Here is a 19,937-nt window from a genome sequence, read left to right as displayed (position 1 = left end):
ACCAAACTTACCTCCTACTTTAAGTTTTAGCCCCAGATAGACAAGTTCTAACGAGAAAAAGTTTTCAATAAACAAGGAAAGTCTAAACATTGTTGTTTACCTATAATTAACACCACTTCCTTTCCTCGACATAAGGCAATCGTGTGCTTTTTTTGCGTAAGATATGTACAGTTGGTGCAATGTAGTTTGCATCCGATCACATCATTTTTTTTTTGCTGTCAGCGTTTGCTCCAGGAATGCTTTACAGACTGCAAGATGCAAACATATATCGAATGGAAAGTAAACAAATTTCTAAGAGTGCGTTGCTGTCCGTAGATAATTTCTCAAGAAGATTGAAAAAGAATGATCAAACCTGGTGGCCTTTTACTGAGAAGCCATGGCAGACGCGTCAGTTGCAAGTTGTTTCATGTCAGAAACCGTGTCGTGTAGGCGAGAAAAGAAACTGATTATTGTTAAAACCGAAGCAGATAACTCTTTGGCATCGTTAGAAGCACTCGGATTACTCCAATGTTTCTGTTATTGTAAAATCACATATATTAGAAATTTTTGTTAACGATTTCTTCTAATCAGCGATTAGTACGCTAGAAAAAAAAACAATGCAGCAGTCTTAAAACGCCTATTTTCAAAGCTCAGCGATTGGTCAAAACATGTTAACTTTTTTGTTAAGTTTTATTTAAGATAAACAAAGTTTTTTTTATGTGAAACGACATAAGCTTGTGGGACAAGGCCTCTCTTCGAAGAGAGTTTGTGTTACCGAAAGGCGGTATATTATTGATCGTTGGTCAGCCGTTCATGATATCGGACGGTGCCAGACTCGAAATTCGATTGCACACCTGTGGTATGGTGTTTTCTCGTGCTACCGCTGCACTATGGGCACCACCAACATAAACAAATAGCAAGTCATAATTTACTTAAGCTATGAAAGCAATGAAAGCATAATAAATTAACTTCTCTCTTATAATATACTTCTCTCTTACAAGCACAAATTGCTTTTTTTTTGTGTAGCTGCAAGTAAAACACAGAAGCGTTAACATCTTCACATTGTTTCATTCTATGTTGTCAGTTTTATGGAGCAAAAAATATGTTGGACCGACAAAGATAGGACTGTACTGAGACCCAAGCGATGTTTTGTTTTCATTGCTTTTTGACACCCTTTATAAATGGAAAACTTCTTTCAAAATTCCTTCTTAAGCACAATTCGACAAAAACACTATAAAGTTATGTATTTATATATACTTTCGTGCAGTCTTGCAGAATGCTTACGAAAAGCACTGGTCTTGCGTCAGAAAAAAGTAAGCTAGTCCGTACTCAACTGCACCACGAAAATCGTGAGCTAGCGCATTCAATCCTGGATGGTTATTTTTAAATAGCTTTTTTCAGATCTACTTTAAAGCACTTTCCCATCTACTTTATCGTTCAAAAAGCTTAAACGTATTGACGATGCGTAGAAAAATATAATCTATCGATCTTACATATTTGTTACGAATATCTTCTTCATGCAGAAGAAATAAACGGATTTCTTTGCCAAAAAAAAAAAATTTGCTCAGTCACATCGCTTTGCTAGTAGGTAAAGTCGATTTGACAATTTAACGAGGCCGTAGACAAGATTGCTCCAAAGTGGCTTTTCGCTTTGTACAAAGTCACCTTCGTATCACAAACCATTGTGCTTCGAAGCTAGTACCCGCTAGGCGATTTCGAGTGAATCGTCCTAGAAAACATGCAACTTCGAGAGGTTTAGTAATGTGAGTGGGACGACTGCTCGAAAAACATCCTATATTTGTTTCATCTTCATACAAAAAATAAGCACCTTTGTTCACATGTAGGTTGTTTCAAGACTTTTATTTCGAAATGCCTAGCGGGTTGGATAGCGTGCTTTACATCCATGCTAGAATAATTTGAAAGAGGTCTCCATTTATGCTTAAAATTAAAAAAACAAATAACCCAAACAACGGGGATATTTCACTTCACCGAACAAGGTGTATATTTTTCCGGCATCTCCTACTTGTGGAAGAGCAGTTTATTTGCGTGTAACCACCAGAAAAAACTTTATTTAAAATATCGATGAAAACTGAGTTTCATAAGAAATTACTTTTATGAAGGCTTGAAATAAGCAGAATAACGCTAAATGCGATTTTTCTTATAGAATGTGTTAACGTGTTATGAAGTTGTCGATTATTGTAACATATTGAATTGAAATTTTATAACAGCAAGCGCAATGTCACATTTTTCACTGTTACTACACCTGGCATTGTTAAGCATGGTTTGGGCGACATATTTTTCATAAAGAGGCAACCTGACAGGCGACGTCGCGATACTTTATGGGACGTCACGCTGCAGTCTTGACCACAAATTACGTTTGTTCAAGTTCAAGCTTAAAGAAGAGTAAGTCAAATTTATTTGAACAATGAAAATACAGCATTTTAAATGAAATAGGAAAAAAATAATAGAAACAAGCTGACGAGCAACCCTATCGTGGCGTTTTTAATCAACTGCACTCGGTGCGTATGATTGTTCGGTGATGTAACGCCTGATCAAAAATGATTCGAAAAAGCATGCGTGCCTCGTTGAGCAAAACTGGATGTGTAGTTTTGGTAAAATATGTGTTTCATTTCGATGGCATCAACGCAATGATGTGTAATTCACTAAACATAAATAAATCATGTAGATTTTGTCATTAAGACACCTTGGCATAGCGCTGACCTTTACTGTAAACACCCTTTATTAAAGCTGCCCAGAGTTTTGAGCACCGTGAGCAAGAAAATCTGAGAAACCACGAGGTGGATTGCCTTTTCAAGCTGACCTCTGAGCGAACCAGACGTGTCATACTGGGGTCTTCTGTTGTTCTGCAAATGTGTATGTGTGTGTGTGTGTGTCAGTGCGGCTTGGTAATATAAGCTTATGCGTAATCGGCTTTGGTAAAATAAATGTTATTTGCCTTTTTCTTCACGTTTACATTAAGGAAAATTGTTTTGTGTGATAATATGTTAATTTGTTCAAATTTCTTCTCGACGTCGACTATTCTGGAAGGAATGCTGGTATCAAAATAGTGAAACTTCGTGAGAAGTAAAATTTAAAGTGTTAGGTTATGTTGATTTGTTTGATAGCGGCAAGTTTACAGTTGAATAAAACAGCCAGAATTGTTAACACACGAAAAGCTGGCGAGAGGTTCACCTATGCCAAATAAAATTTAGCGATACTTTTGACGCACTTTACAAATAAAACGCCAAAAGTGTTGATGTGCAGCCAGTAACCTAAAAACAAGATCGTGTCTTACATATTGCACAGGATTTGTTAATCGCCATGAAAAGAACCAATCATGTATTGCGAAATTATCTCAAATGAAGACCCGTACGAGTGGTCTTGCTCGATCAATATGCTAAGTGATTCTAATAAAAAATAGGAAGTACGAATTACAAGAACAAATCTACAGAAGCTTGCAAGGCAAAAGTACTTTCACTTTTGACAAAAGAAGCTGTGTTAGCTTTAATGCTCAAACCGTTTCCAAGAAAACCTAATATGGTTATTGGCGATCTCGCTTAACACACGGAGAAAAGACTAAACCTGGCCTCGTTATGGCTTTCCTGAACAGTAATTGGCAATTTGCGCATCTCGGTGTTTTAACCGTTGGAGGAAGCAACGGCAAATAGTTTCTTTAGCCACATGTGCTCTAAACGCAAACACAGATTTTTAAGGAATGCAAATAAATCTTTGTCATCTTTTTAAAACGGTGGCTAGATTATTTTAACCATGCATGAAATAATTTGTACGGCAATACGGCCAGGCCGTTCCTTCTGAAAAATAAAAAAAAATGTGTAGTAAAGCATGAATTGTAATATGTCTATTGTTGTCACAATTCACATTTTTTTATTTCCAGAGTTGGCAGAGAGTACTTTCTTCAAAGAGAAATTTCAAACAACTTGGCAGATCACTAATATTTTTTAACTGTCGGTAAGTAATCAATGAAATTTGATTAAAAAACCGCGTGTTTAACTAAAATTGGCAGTAGAACAATTTTGTTCAATGAAGAAGCTACGATCTGATTTTATTTGCCCTAGCTAAATGTGCATGTACAATTTCGTTCGCATGTTACGAAATTAAACCTTATGTGACTTGATAAATTCATAACGTTTCAAATCATTTGTGATGTTAATCATGAAAGTAAAAGTCCCTCTAACGTCGTTTGTTTGATCATTTTTGGATCGTTTAAAGCAAATTTAATAAAATACAACCGTCAGTCGTCAAATGCAATCTTGAAAATCTAGGAACCTCGAGAGACGATGAAGTTTGTTGCAAATCATTCTACAGAGACTTCAAAAAGAGAAAAATGTGCGATTTTATCGACGAACAAAAACTAATACTGCATGCCCAATGTTTTAAGATGAGATTTACTCTGCTCTTTAATCGAAATCAATCTGTTTAATTTAAAAGCTCAAAAGTAATAAAAACGTAGGATGGTACAAAACACGATGGGTCTCCCTATAATTGTTCTTTGCATCGTTGAAAAAAAGTCCAGTCTGTCTTGTAATGGTAAAGCATTGCAGCAAACAGTCTAGGTAAAATTTTTTGTAAAAAATTACAAAGAAGCCTAGTTTTCGATGAACAAAACGAGTCAGCCGTTTTGTGCGTTAAATTGAATTGAATGACGAACCACCGTGTGTAACAAATCCAATTTAAAACGGACGATGACAAATTTCACAATTTGTTAATTCTCGAATACTGTGAAAAGCTGCAGAACGACCTGCTTAATCATTTTAATTTCTTTTCAAAGTTATCCACCACCAGGAAAGTTCGAGAAACTCAATCTGTGACAAACATCGCATCCAAACTTATTTTAAATCAGCTGGTTCCTTCAATACTCAACGCTTTTTAACACGTTGACTGCCACGCTTATTTTGGTCATGTTTCCCTGCAGGCCAAACTTTTTCTTCATACAATATCGCTGGCTATCATTTTTGATAGCCATGGCCTGCTGGGAAGTGCACAGGTGCTCGAAGCGCACACACACAGCTCGGCAATTGATATTTTTCTGGTTTTTTGCCTTTAACACCTTATTGTTTATTTCTATTGGCGTTATTATTAAATATATAGCGCCTCATGATTTCTCCAATAAACGGCTTACGTATTAGCAGCGTGACTGCATCCGTCTCGTTCACCCAATAGACACGCAACGACATTTAGCGAAAGAGACAAAGCGATTCACATGTGATTCAATAAACAAAAACCTTCCACTAAAACAGCTTGTAACTTTTTTCTTACCACAGTTATTGTAAAACCAACCACAAATTAAGCTAGACAGGAGATGAAACTATGTAACTACCAAAGGATTTGTAGGTAGGAGTTGTCATTAAGAAGATATAGTACTTCAAAAATCATGGTAGGTGGCTATCAAAAATGATAGCCATGGCCCCCCAGGAAACATCACTGGCTATCAAAAATGATAGCCATGGCAGTCAACGTGTTAAAGTGCATCGTCTTGATACTAAAGGTAAGCTTGCTTTTAGAAAAACCTTAAAATGCCATTTTTCGATACACCGCAATCTTGTAGAATTTTTTCACCTTTTCTACCCATACTGCAAACGATGGAAAAACCCTCACAACGCCTACGATGTTTGATCATAGACGCTAATAAGTCCTTTGGTACATTATAAGCCAGAAATGTTATACCTGCTTAAAAGCGTATCTGTTTTGCTCTCTGAAAGTTTTCTTCGAAAAACTAACTAATCTGTTTACAAGAAAACTACGATTGATTCAGGTAACCTCTTTAAGCGCTTAGCAGAGCGAACTTTACCTGGGCACAAAACTACCCAGTTTTCCAACAAACGGCCTTGAATGTAAACCTACACTGGACGTAGTGCATCGAACTGCTGAAAACATCACATAATGAGGCGAATAGGAAAATATTACGCTTATTTTAAAATGCAAAATTATCGTGCTCTATGAAATTTATTGAAAAAGAGGAGGTGTAATTGTTATAAAGTAGGCTTCGAATTGGTCCTGGTAGTCTGAGCTAAGCGTAAAGGCGCCAGTTTTGTACCTGATTAGGTAAATACCTGCCCGATGAGAAATGTGCCTACATCCTGTACACGTCTTGTGATCTTTGTACTAGGGAAAAAATAGTTCTTATGTTTCATGACTTGTGTGAGATCCATCCGCTTTAAAATTTAACCGGTCAGAAGTTTTAGTTTTTCTTTCAAATGCGTTAGCAATGACAATGTTAAAACACATTTACGATTTCATAGAGGAGCAACCCAGACCTTTTGACCTTACTGAAATTTAAAACTTTGTCTCAACATCTGACGTGCAACGATAAACGTGCATGCAGTGATGCATTTGAATTAAGCTGTCTCGTTGGAAGAATATGTCTGATTATTGACTGGTCCACAAAATCATTTTAAATCGATTTAAGTGAGGTCAGGACAAATAATCATTTTACAAAAAATGTAACTTCTTGTGATTTAAATATTTATCAAAAATAGAATAAAATTTAAACTTTTGTTCATAGGATTTACTTAAACTAAATTTGTATGTCCGATGGCTTTCAAGCTGTATGGAAGTGCGATATGCAATCATTGTTTAACAATCTTTACCAAATCCGTTTAAAACCACTCCGTGGCAACAGTCAAATTCATTCGGGAAAATGTCAAAAAAAGGAGTGTTTGCATGTCTCACAAGCTCGTCTTCTTTCAGGGAGCAAACCAAAGACAGCAGCAACAAAACGGTGTTAAAAGAAGTCCTTACACTGGCAAAAAACAAAGAAGGGCGGCAAAACAAGATTATCGCTAAGTCCAGAGCAGCGCGAAAGCAGAAGCGTCAGTTTTTTAACAGACTTTGAATGCTGGGCGAGATCGACCGTGCAAAGCAGAAAAAGTGGATGCCTACAATTGATGCATCAAAAAGTATGCTGCATAAAAATCTTCATTGTTTTACTTTATTTTCAACACCTTGGAACTTGGTGAACATCCATGTGAGCATTGCGACTGCGTCGAATAAAAGTGATTTAAAACGGACTCACGACGGTAAACGAAGCAAAAACTAAACTTTCCCTTTCTGAAACAAGCAGCCAAAAACTCTATATGGCAATATAAACTTGGGTTTTAAAGTGATCTACAACGAGAAAACTTGAAGGGACTCAACATGTTTCGTGCAAACCATCTTAGTTCAGTTGAAATCTGTTATTTTTGTTATGTTGAATTGGTACTTAAAGTGACACACAGGTACACCTATTGCTGAACCATTGATCACAGGTACACCTGTTGCTTGATACATCCATTTTTAAAAGGTTCATAAATTTGACACAAATTTATTGGTCATAAGAGAAGTACCTGCAGTAAAGGTCATTTCATTTGTTTTCTTTGAACTTTCTTTTAAATCTTATGTAAAGGCAGTTCAAAAGGTAAGCCAAATTAGTATCAAGAGACCCATCCAAAGGCTCAGCAGAAAAAACCGATACTAGTCTTTTTACTATCTGAACATCTTCTTTCAATCTTATTTCAGATCGACGAAATCGTGAAAGTGCTGTGCGGTCGAGTTATCCTCCAGTAGTCGGAGAGCGCAACATCTGGATAAGATGGTAAGTTTAGTTAAACATCAGAATTTATTGCCAGCTGGTAAGAACGTTTTGGAGTCGCCATATGCGGCCAAGTGTTGTCGTGCAAAAAATTGATTTGGTCCTGCTGGTTCATGTACTAAGTAAGAATTTCCTTCAATGGGTGACTCAAACACATACGTGTTCGTTGGTATACGTCATACGTGAATATTTCAAATGGATTTCAGTACTTCAAGGCTACTGCGTTGAGGGCAGCGCCGGTGCCATCCAGAGTTCATAAGACAGCTCTCCGTTCAAACTGTAACGGTTTATGCTTTCCATCCGTCGCTTTGTTTTATTCTTCAAGCAAAGTTTCAGTAAAGAGTGGGTTGAAAATTTTCGGCGCTGCAGCGCGAATGCGAAGCAGTATGAGTCAGTCGCTGCGTCTCGCTCCGAACCACGGGGATAGGAATGAGTTCATTCAAAAGTGGTAGTAGGTTAGGTCTCAGGTGACAAAACGGCGCTTTAGGCTACAGGGGTTGAAGTTCAGTGACACGCAATGCCCAGTCTTCTAAAGAATAGCAGGCGTGACGCACAAGGCCGTTGCGATTCAAATGAGTTTATTTCCTTAAACAAATGCTATCTTTGATTTTGCATGCTAACTTGTCATCAGTTTGCTTATCCACAATTTTGTAAGTACCAATCCTTTCTTTCAACAGGTTTTCGGCAATTGTTTTGATATCGATGGCAAGGGTTGTCTGTTTACACCAGTGGGGTTCGTGTTATAAAACACAACAATCAAGTAAAGCTTACCACTTAAATCATGAGATTTCGTTTCGCTTTACTATTTATTTAGTTCTTTGTCGTGTCCATATGAAAATTTCTTGGAAGATTCTTGAGCGTGCCTTCACAAATATTTTAACATAAATAATATTTAAAATTAAATAAATATTTAAAAAACACAGAATTTTTATATGAGATTCCAAAAAAATTTACCTTGCACATCTATGGAACAACACAAAAATATGTAGTCCTATAGAAGTTCAATTTTTTTGTATTCCAGCAACAGTTGTGGTCCTTGAACTAAATAACTATAAAAATTCTGAAATTTATTAATTTTTTAAAAACATGTTTTTCAAATGGTAACATTTCCAATAGAAAAGTTTCATTCGGTTTCACGAATCCTTTCCATAAAGCAAATATGCCATACGATTTACATACGCGGCACTTAGTTTTATTCAGAAAATGTTAGCCAAGCAATATTTAATTCATTTATATATTAAGGAGTTTTTTTCTTGTTCAGAGGTAAAACAAAAACGACAGCAAAAAGGAGGTTTCACGAGCGCAATCCTTAAGATAGATAGAACCAAAAAGACACAATAGTGAATAGCAAGGACTAATATTTCCGATGTAAAGGGACTTAAGTAACGAAAAGAGCGCTGTCCCTAGTTGAAGTATAATTTATCGCTAAGCAAGCATGAAGCAAATGATCTTTAACTTTTAACAGTGTTTTACTTAACTTTGTACCTTTCACAAAAATTTAAAGGTTTTGAAAAGCTATGACCAGAGGAATAAGCACTGAAATACATCACATGACAAATCCAATGTAAAATGCATGAATTTTTAGTTACATGGTTGTAGATATGAAGTTTGAAATTGCATGGAACCTCAAATATAATTTGAATTTAATTTTTCTGTTACAAGTCGTGCAGGCTAAAAATATTTTTTTTCGATATGTTTCGATTGTGTTTCGACTATTTCATTACCTTCAATTCGAACGCAACTTAGAATTTCCACAATTACTAAATAAGTATTCCGCATTATTTTGTTTCGTTGAACCATTCCATCACTAAAATTTTCCATTGCAATTGAAAGCAAGCGTCACTCATTGCAATCAACTCTGCGGCTGTAGGTGAAAGTGCCACATAAGTTTGTTTTCGTGATGTATAACCGGTTATCGCACCTCCAAACCGAATTAAGAATCCAGAACTCGACTTCATGTCCCGATGGTTTTTGTCAAAAACTGCTCCGCAAAATACACAAATATTTTAATTCTGAATTTTTCGATCCTAACATCAATTTGCAATTCTTTTTATTCAGCAAATATCCCAAAATCTATTTAAATATATGCTTGATTGCTAGACTTTTGAGCAACGATAGATATCCTGGCAGCTCAGTTCAGCCTGTAGTGCAAGCGGCTTAAAGCAGGCCAGAAATTAATTTCAAGTAAAGCATATTGCTAGAACGTTTTAGTTCTTTCTTCTCCTACCGTTGATAAGGTAGCCAGGATTGAATGGGGTTCACAATGGGGTTGAATTTTTGTTTTTGTTTCAAATAACATCTTCAAGCATCTCTTTTAATTTCGTTTTAAAAAATAAACCGTGAATCGATTTTCGTTCCCACGTTGAAGTGTTACTGTAGAAACCAAACGCTTAGCATTCACCAGCTGTCTGCTGAATTGTCTTGAATGAAATATTTTCTAACATACCATCACTTTTCGCTTGTTAATGTTACGTAGTTACGACTGCCATCTCAGGATTTTTATTTCATTTTTACAAAAAGATCAAGATTTACAACCTCCAGAACGTCTGACGCTCGTGACCCAGGTACACTTAAAGGCAAACGAGTTTGCTCTCCAATATCACGCATTTTAAGCTGGTGTTTGGTGCCACTTATTAATCGTTGGCAGAAACTAAACCCAGAATCGACTTCTGCAGACTGTCAAAGTTGATATGACCCAATCTGCGATGGCACAAGTCTACACTTGCCTTTGATCAGGTTCACAGAGCGTGTGAAAATGTCTGCAGGTTCAATTTGAACAAAAGCGTTTTGTCTAGTTCCAGTAGCAGTTAGTTTCCCATTGAATGTTAAACCGTGTTTTTTTTCCTTCTCAAACGTTTCATTAAGTTCTCGATTTACGAATGGATTCACTGAAAGCAAATACATCGAAAATTCCAGCACTTTTTGAAGTTTTTTTAACAGGAAAGGCTAGTTTATTTAAACAACTTGTATGCTTTTAATGAATGCTGCCCTTTTCGATGATATTCTTATTTCCTCCATTTTCGACCATAACGGCACCGTACTATTTCGAAATTTTTTCTATTTAATTTGCAGATGTCATGATAGGATATGATGCTACGGATTCAAAATACAAATCGTCAATTTCTTCATTGCTTGCCAACTATGCAGTAAACCAACCTTTTTTGTTTCGTTCATTTTGAATTCGTAAGCAATATGCGTGAACTTGTTGAAACGTTTTTATTGCGGAACAAATTTATCTAGAACGGTTTGATTCTAGAGCACCGCTATGCTAATCAAACTTGTGTTGCCTTCTGTTACTTGCGGAAGCAGAACCTGGCGATAGAGTCTTTTTGCTAGCTTTTAAGAACTTACCTTAGAGGTCCGCATTAAACGAAATGAAGCGTGTAATTTTCATCGTGCAATGCTTCATGAACCGTTGTGAATTGCAGAAATGACTTTATTATGGTTGTTAACAAAAGAGTGATTACTTCTGCTTTCCCTTACTCCACACATGGTGGCTGAAATTCACGAACTTTATTTTCGAATCCCATATTGTTTTCCTCTAAGGAACCTGTTATGATGAGCTTGAGTGTAACAAATTGTTTTAAGAGAAAGAATATTGCAGAAACAATTAATTTCCACGAAAGATTACTTCAGCGTATTCAATGAGACTCTTTAAAACGTTTTTCCACGTATCGTTCATGCAACAACCAAATTTTAAAAGATCTGTTGAATCGAACGGGTATGCGCGCTGAGTTTTATGTTCTTCCACGACGATAAAGTCAATTTTAACATCTGCTCTTGTCAAAAAATTACCGGAACAATTTCTTTTTTTATTCAATAGTCACGTCAAATCGCAATAACCCAAAACAGACTACACAGTGTTAGAAATCTAAATCTTTTAAGCTATAAGCTACAACCTGCACACTAGACTTAAACTCCGGCCTCGAACACAGATAATTTGCGTTGCTTATATTTTTGTCGAAGCTCGGTCTATTCTTTCCTGTCGCTACACTTCAACAGAACAAATTTTTTAATTAATCCCCTAAAGTATCTTTACTAAAGGATTCAAATCGACACAAGAACTTTATTCAAAGATATTATGTCAAAACTACCGCAACTCGGAATCTTCGGTTGCACGTTTACGAATATTGGACAATGTATGGTTAAACCCTTAAGTGACAACAAAAAAATTGTTTGAATCACAAAATACGACTCGAGTTATAAAGGTAAAAATAAAACAAGCATCAGTTGATAAACAAATTTTGCAATTTTAAGCAAACAAACATACACAAACGTAACGAAGTGCTCCATCTGAATTTAATGAGTCGATGTCAAAAACAAGTGCGCGAAAAACGACGTGCCTTGAACACCTTTCAAAGACACAACATCAAATTGCAAATAGTATAATCGTTGGTCTGTTCTGTAATGAAATTTCATGTCCAATGGCTAGCAAGTACTTTTCGTCTCTGTATGACAATGCTTCAACATGGATTTATTTCGACTCCACAGTTCGTGGAGCTGTTCAAGAGCAAGTTGACATTTCGCTGCCTTCCTTCATCGAAGACGAGGTACTCACTGCTGTTAAAAACTTCAAGCCTTCGTACGCAGCTGGGTCTGACTTGATCCGCAGTGCGTTAATATTCAACTGTAAGGAGGCCCATGAGCGGCCGGGGCTTACCACCACGACGGCGTGGGTTCGAATCTCAACCAAGACCGGAACTTCCCCTGTACGAGAGGACTGGCTTATCCACGTGCAACAGGTTTTCGACAATCGATATCTCCCGTCAAACATGAAAAATAGATCTATCGAAACCAATTTATGTGCTTCCTGAACTATTGTTCGCTTAGTAAACTATAACGTCGACAACGCCGGCCAGGTCGACGCTATTAATACGGACTTCCACGCTGCCTTCGACTCAGTCAACCCTACCCTGCTGCTATATAAACTGACAAGGTACGGTGTTCATGGTGGCCTTGTCCAGTGGATTCGAAGCTTCTTGACTGGTAGACGCATTCAAGTAAACATTGTCTCGAGACTCTTTGCTCCATTCAGGCACGCTTCTGGAGTTCCCCAAGGGAATGTCCTAGGACCACTGCCTTTTGTGATTTTTATCGACGACGTCGTATTACACTTGATAAAGGTCGCTAAGCTCCTGTACGCTGATGATTTAAAAAAGTTTGTCTCTGTTAAAGATGTCTCCGACTGGCATCATCTTCAGGACTGCCTCACTCGTTTCAGCGCTTGGTGTTCAGCTTATGGGTTGCGATAATAATGTTAAGAAGTGTTCTGTGATAAGCTTGTCTCGTAAACAGTCTCCTTGAAGTATTATTTATCATGCTGAAGGCTTCTTGATGCCACGTTTGGAGGTTGTCACGGACCTTAGTGGTCTGCTAAACAGTAAATTGACGCTTTCTGACCACTTCAACTCAACAATTGCCAAAGTTCCACGTCAACTAGGTTTAATTTTTCGCGTTTCTAAGAGCTTTAAGTCCGCTTTTACTTTAAAATACCTGCACTGTTCGCTGGTAAGACCAATTCTTGAGTTTGCGTGTACTGTCTGGCCACAAGTTCTACCAGGGGAATTGATAGATTGGAGAACGTTCTGAAGAGGGCAACACGTGTCTTGTACAATCGTTTGCCATGGGCTTATTGTATGTCCCGTCCTCCTAATAGGACTCGCTGTTTATTGTTGGGTCTCAATTCTCTAGAAAATACTAGCATTGTTTCTTAGTGTACTTTGTTTTGAAACTTTTCTCAGCTTCGGATGTCGCTCCCGATCTCCTGGAAAAAACTAATCTCTATGCACCGTTGAGGATGTTGAGAAAAGTAAACGCTTTACAGCCGGAGTTCCGCCGAGCTGTCTTCTGTACTCAGGACCCGGTGTTTAAAATCTGTTTACTAGATAATGTAGGCCAGAGGGCCAGATAACTTCATATTTAATAAATGGAATGAAATGAAATGAAATTAAATGAAATATGGCAAAACGTGATCTAAATGTGACGAAAATTCATGACATCGACCGAAGCCAGCAAACCGTAAGGACTAGTCACATCTTTTTGAGTTAAAACAATCAATATGTGTTCATGTGCGTCAATCGATACCTTCGGCTAAAACCGTTTGAGTACAAAAAAGCTTAGTTTTTGTATTATCGTTTCTAAAAAAGATTCTTTGCATTTTGTCTTTACAGTTATCGAAGTGAGATGCCCTCTTGAAGTTCTTCATAACACGTTTCTTCTTCCAACGGTATGTTATTCATACGGTAAGGTATCAGTCTAAACGCATCACGCCGAAATCTTTAAGTAAAGTTGTTTTGTCCATAATATACCGGCGATGCAATAATACGCCACTTAAAAACAGTCACCGAGACCATCCAAGTAATGTTACCATCCCCTGTGATGTGATCTTAGAATGCTTATTTCAAATGGCATATTTGGAAAAACAAGTTTTAAATAAAGACGCGAAAGATGACCAAATTTTTTTTTGGCATAAATACCATGCCACATCAATACCGTTTTTTTATGTCAGACTGATCTTGCAGTTGTTCTTTATACATTTTTTTTTACACACTGATACTAGTGGTTCTTCAGAAAAGGTGATAAACTTTCACTCCGACGCCAGTTGACTCACCAATACATTGTTCTCGGAAGAAAATCACTTGATTTGAAATCAATGTTTTTTAATTACTTTAATTTTAAAAAAGTTTGATACTGGGACATGCAAAAGAACATAGAATGAGCCTGATTCGCATCGATAATGATACTTCAACTGGATCATTTTTATTTAATCCAAGCTGACCCTTGCCTATTTGCCCTTGCCAGTTGGAAACATATCGTTGTGATTTAACCATGTGAACAAATACTTCCGACAAAGTGCATGACTCTAAACTTTGTTTATGTCGAAACGGATGAATGTGCAGTTGTCAAAAAAACTTGCTGATTTAACCCAATGCAGAAAGGTTAATTTGGAACGAGGCGTTATTGTGTGATAAGACAAAATTAAGTGTTTATATTCGGTGTCTGGATATACTTAAAAGAACAGAAAACGCAATGTCATTGATGTTGAAATCGCAAGATACCGATGCGGATATTTATTAGCAAACTCAAGATTGTGTAGACTTTAATACTTTGCTTAGGTTTATACAGTCGTGAAAACGACTCAAGATGCAATTGCATTCATGCAATTGCTCAACGGTTCTCAGTTCGATAAATTTTTGCTGCTGGGTTACTTAATTACATCTGGCAATGAACTTGAATCTGTACTAAATTTTTTACTTTGTTTATGCGTACTTCTGTGAATTGCACACCTCTACGGAGCTTAGACTAAAGATGCCTTGAGGCATGGGTGAGCCCTCAGCCCTGTTAGTTGAGAACCGTTGCATTAAAATAATCAACATTCTTTCGTGTTTCAAGGAAATAAAGCATCGTAGAGCAGATTAGAAGAGATTGAATGTTGTAAAATCTACTTTTTTCACTGCACTGTCTTTACAAAGCTGTTGGGTTTCAAGAATTAAAGTGTCGTAAAGCAGATAAACAGGGAGTAAATATTTAGAAATCTTCTTTTTTCGCTGCTCTGTCTTTACGAAAGATGTGACAAAATTTAAATTGTATGAACACCTAGTATGTCTATTTTGAAATGTGTTCTATCTTCCACAGGAAATAGCTGAAAACGAAGTTTCGAACATCAAATCTGAGTGAGGTTGTATAACAGCGTTCAGAACTTCAGTGATTCTTTTAGTCCTGCCCTTTCTTCATCAACACTGCATCTACATAAAAAACCAACGCAGTTAAGTACAAAACCACACTACCTCGACGAATTTATCCAAACGGCTGCAGAAGACAATGTTTCTTTATATGTAACTGTTGCATCAGTCAACCCGTACCGAATCAACCATCTATATCAAATTAAAAAAGTGCATCGACTTTCGCGTCAACTTTAAGCATGGCTGAACCACGAGCCGTGTCATCAAACTTTGGTGCTTCTGCTCAAAACCAGCAGAGCGGAACAGCCAGGTTTTTCAAAGGCATTGATTATCAACTACAAATGGCATTCAAGGTTATATGCCATATGGCCAAGCTGTCGCAAGAGAATCCCACTTTCAACTTCAAAATCATCAGTGAAGATAAGAAAGCAGTCAAATTTGATGATTTGGTCATCGATTGCACACACGGAAACAATAGTTTTTATCTTTACTTTCAAGCCAAGTGCCAAGATAGCGCAAATGCGGTAATCAGTTTGAAAGACATCATTAATCCCAAAAATGGTAGTTTCTCGCTTAGCATGTATTTTAATGCTTTTGATTTACATTACGGAGCCATGAAGAAAAGAAGTAGGTTGGTTATTTGTACAATGGCTGGTTTGGCGGAAGATTTGAATCCGTTTGTGAAACGTTGTTCAACCGCGAATCTTGAAGATTCTTTGCTAAGATCAATGAGTGAAGAAGTTTATCAGTTTGATATCGAAAAGTCGGAAACATTAATAGATCATATTGAAAAACATTCACTGCTGATAACACTGACAAACGATTTGGCAAGTAAATTTTTTAAAAACGATACAATTTTTCTAAATAATTCACCGTTTGCAGAGTTTCAAAATCTTATAAAAAAAATGGTGTCAATTGACACTGAAAACCCTGCATTTTATATGGTAGATAAATCATTTTTAAAAAAAAAAAAGTGGCCAAGAGTGATTTTAAGAAAGCTTTTTTTGAAGCCTATGCAACCCTGTGTAGTCCTGATAATATTTGGGAAAGTCTTTCCAAAAGACGCTTTAAGCTAGTTATTCCAAAACAAAACCTTCCAGATGATCTAGCAAACCGTTTACCGAAAAAGCCAGATGCCACGAAAATTAAAAAGTTTCTTACCTGTTTCAGATTGGTTTGTAAAACACCTGTAGATGAAAAAGATTTTTGTGCCTGTGTCAATAATATCATCCCACCAACGCAAAGTCCACCAGCACTAAGCTTTTTATCAGACAAACTTTTTAGGTGGTTGCAAAAGTGGATGAGAAAAGGAGACGGGGCAGTTTTAACAAAAGACAATCTAAAAAGCTTTTTAGAAACACCTCAGCGTTCATTTCAATATATGCAAATTGACGCCATATCAAATTCGTATTGCAAATCATTGATTGAAAATGATTTTCAATGCAAAGAAAGCACATTGCTCAATAAAACTCTTTTTATAGACCTCGAAAATTACCTGTCCCACGTTACTACTGATAGCGTTTTTATAAAACAGTTTTATGTTCAGCAAGACGAATATCCAGCGTGGTTTGTGCTTCAACTTGTAAAGTGCTTGCAAAAAAGACTTGGAGATAATATCGCTTATTTATTTTTGAACGAAGAGGAATTCTCTAAACATGTCGTAACAGTACAAAAAATATTTTTATATATGGATTTTCCACTGATCTTGGTAAAAGACTGCAGCGGCAATGAAAAAACCAACTCCGAAGCTATGTTTTTAACGTGGAATGCGCCTAAAGGAACATATGACAAAGTGCTCATCACAATAAGCCAATTTTCTCCAGCTTGTAGTACTGAAAAAAAACTTATAATTCGAGATTTGACGGATGAATGTAGAAGTAAAAAAATGAACATAGTCACAAACTTTCTCGGAACCTTAACCCGCGGTGCAGAATTATTCTGCGATGATGATCCGCTGTTTCTCGTGTCTGAAGTGGAATGCTCTTCAATGAAGTCATTTTTGAACCGTAACTTAAACTTTGAGCGGTTTTCAAAAATTAAGCAGACATATGTTCACCGTAGTTATAACATTAAAAAATTTAGCGAAATTTCATCCGAGACAGATTGTGGATTTGACGAAATCCCCTCACCATGGATAAGGCAGGAAGATGAGAGTATTTGTTCAAAACTATTCGTTCAGAAAAGATCAGTATACCAAACAGAGCAGCAAATTACCAGGTTTTCACAAGATAATACACATTTCATTACAAGGTCTGCCCCAGCGACGTCGAAAACTGTGATTTTATTGAATCATGCAGGTTCTGGTAAAACTTTTTATATGATTTGGCTCGCGAATTCTCTTCAAACGATGCAGTCTCTTAAAGAGTTTTTAGTTATTAAAGTTAATTTGATAGAACATTCCTCAAACTTTGATGATTTGCAGGATCTTTGTTCAAAAATGAACGAAACTATCGCAATCAATCTGCTTTTCCGGCTATTCTTTGTGGATTTGCACGTGACACAAAAATTCGATCCAAATATGTCTAAGTACTGCAAAGCAGCAAAAAGAATTTCAAATTATCTTCGATTCTCAGCAGAAACTTGGGAGATTCATAGCTACAACTCAAACTGCACGGCCGAGGAGTCAATACTGCTCAAAATATTTCTTAGCAAACTCAACAACAAAAAACTGCTAGTATTGTTCGACGGCTTTGATGAAATAGCTCCTGACTACACAAACTTGGTGCTGAAGTTTATAAAAAGTTTAAGTAGAGTCGATGGAGTTTATAAGCTTTATCTTTCAAGCCGTTTTTATGACTTCAAAACAACATTTCAATCGGAACTAAATCAAAACATATACTATTCTTTGCTTGATTTTGACGATAACAAAGTTTTAAAATTTATTCGGTTAAACCTAACAGAAAATTCGGAGCACTTCAAAAATAGCGGAGAACTTGTGCAGCACGGCATGGTCGCAATGTATGCTGATTTGCTGAACAAAATTTTATCAACCATGCAAAACATTCCTTTGTTGTAAGCAATGGGTATTGAACTGTTGCAGATTGAACTTTCCAGCCATATAAATGAAATCACACAAGAAATCATGGTACAGGTACCAAAACCTGGTAAATTGTCCATTTTTAGCATTGTTCAAGATTTTATCAAACAGAAGCTTAAAGTTGGTATAGAAAAAGATGGAACGTGCCTTAAAACATCTAGTGCTTCCCAGTTTTTGAGAGACAGATTAGAGAGCATTAATGAATCTCATGCATTGTTAGGTTTGTACGCAATAGTGGGTGAAAGCAGAGCTAAATTACTCGCATCAGCAGACCAAGTGAGGAAAGCGGAAAGCTACATTAAAAAATTACGAGATGGATCAGAAAAAACTGGCATTGCAGTTGGACTTGAAAAATATTCACCTCTATTTTTTCACCGTTTTTTTTGTGAATATTTTGCCGCCGATATGGCTGTCGGAGGTCAGCACATACATGTCGTGAACGGTTTTCGACACTTTTGAACAGTTTTACACTTTTTTTGAAATCTGTTGATGTTTTCCGTAGCTTTAACATGTTTTCTCAAGTGTGCCTTCGTTAGCGCAAAAAATATCTCAAATGGTCTGGTCTTGGTCGACTGCATGATGCATGAGGGTTGACCACACAGCAGCTTGTCGTACAGTTTCCGGGCCCGATGTTTAATGCATGCCTAATTTGCAGTCCGTTTCGATTTCTTCTGGATTTTGTACGATTTGAAATTCAATCTTGCCTTGTCTCATTGGACGTTACTTTTTAACGTACCCATTTGTTGAGCCACATCGCGAATGGAACTTTCCTATTTTTGCTTGATTGCTTTTGCTCTTTCCCGGTTCTACTGTTGGTCGATAGGACCAGGTTTTTAACCATTTTTAAGCGTATCCTCGAAGCTAAACGCCTCCCAAAACTTTTGGATGGCGGCTCGTACGGCTCCGATACATACACCTACCGATTTCGCCAATTTCCTTAGCGAAATGTAAGGAGTCGAACACCATTTGAGCAGAACGCTTTTGCGCTTTTTGACGGAAATGCCCCGCGTTTTAACAGAAACGGTTGAAAAAATAGTTTGGATGCACTACCTAGTAGGTTTGAATGTAAACAATCAAACAGCCGAAGAATCAACTGTTTGGGGTCATCCGTTTTCCAGAAACGTAATTTAGAAATCGTGCTTATACTTTATGGGACACACTTTAGTTTTGAATTAAAAAATGCAGAACAGGTTTTGAAACACTACACATTAATTTTCCCGTTCGATCACAATTTTACCCAATCTGTACTTGCATCCTATTCGGCTGCTACCATGTGAGAGACTAACCACCAATTCAACTGTCTTCAACGCCAAAATTCTTCATACCTGAACGTTCGAATTGAAATTCTAAAATAAAAAATACACGTTCTTCAAAAAAAAGATATCTATGGAAAAGATAGAACGGGCCGATTTGCCATCATAAACTGCCCGCAAAGTTGGTGCAAAAGGAATGCAAAATACGTAAATAAAATAGAAATGGTTTCTCAAGAAGAATTGTTACTGAGCGGTCGAGGAAAAAGGAAATATGTCCTTTTCTTTTGAAAACTTGTTCGAGTCAAACTCCTGTCTGACGGTTTTCTTGCAACCTCAATAACAACTCTAATAGGACGTTAAAAATAAGCACTCTTTGTCATTTACTCTCGGTTGCAACC

At 36.9% G+C, this 19,937-nt stretch overlaps 1 long non-coding RNA gene across 1 annotated transcript; it reads left to right on the top strand.

Moving 5' to 3' along the window:
* Positions 1–2,794: 2,794 nt before the first annotated feature.
* LOC131270437 (uncharacterized) lies at positions 2,795–13,944 on the top strand. Its single transcript, XR_009179521.1, has 4 exons — positions 2,795–2,915; positions 3,875–3,948; positions 7,495–7,570; positions 13,738–13,944. It is a non-coding gene; the product is annotated as an uncharacterized LOC131270437 (long non-coding RNA).
* Positions 13,945–19,937: the final 5,993 nt, after the last annotated feature.

Source organism: Anopheles coustani, assembly GCF_943734705.1.
Source record: "Anopheles coustani chromosome X unlocalized genomic scaffold, idAnoCousDA_361_x.2 X_unloc_3, whole genome shotgun sequence".
Lineage (NCBI taxonomy): Eukaryota > Metazoa > Arthropoda > Insecta > Diptera > Culicidae > Anopheles > Anopheles coustani.
This window is presented reverse-complemented; position numbering and strand designations above follow the sequence as displayed.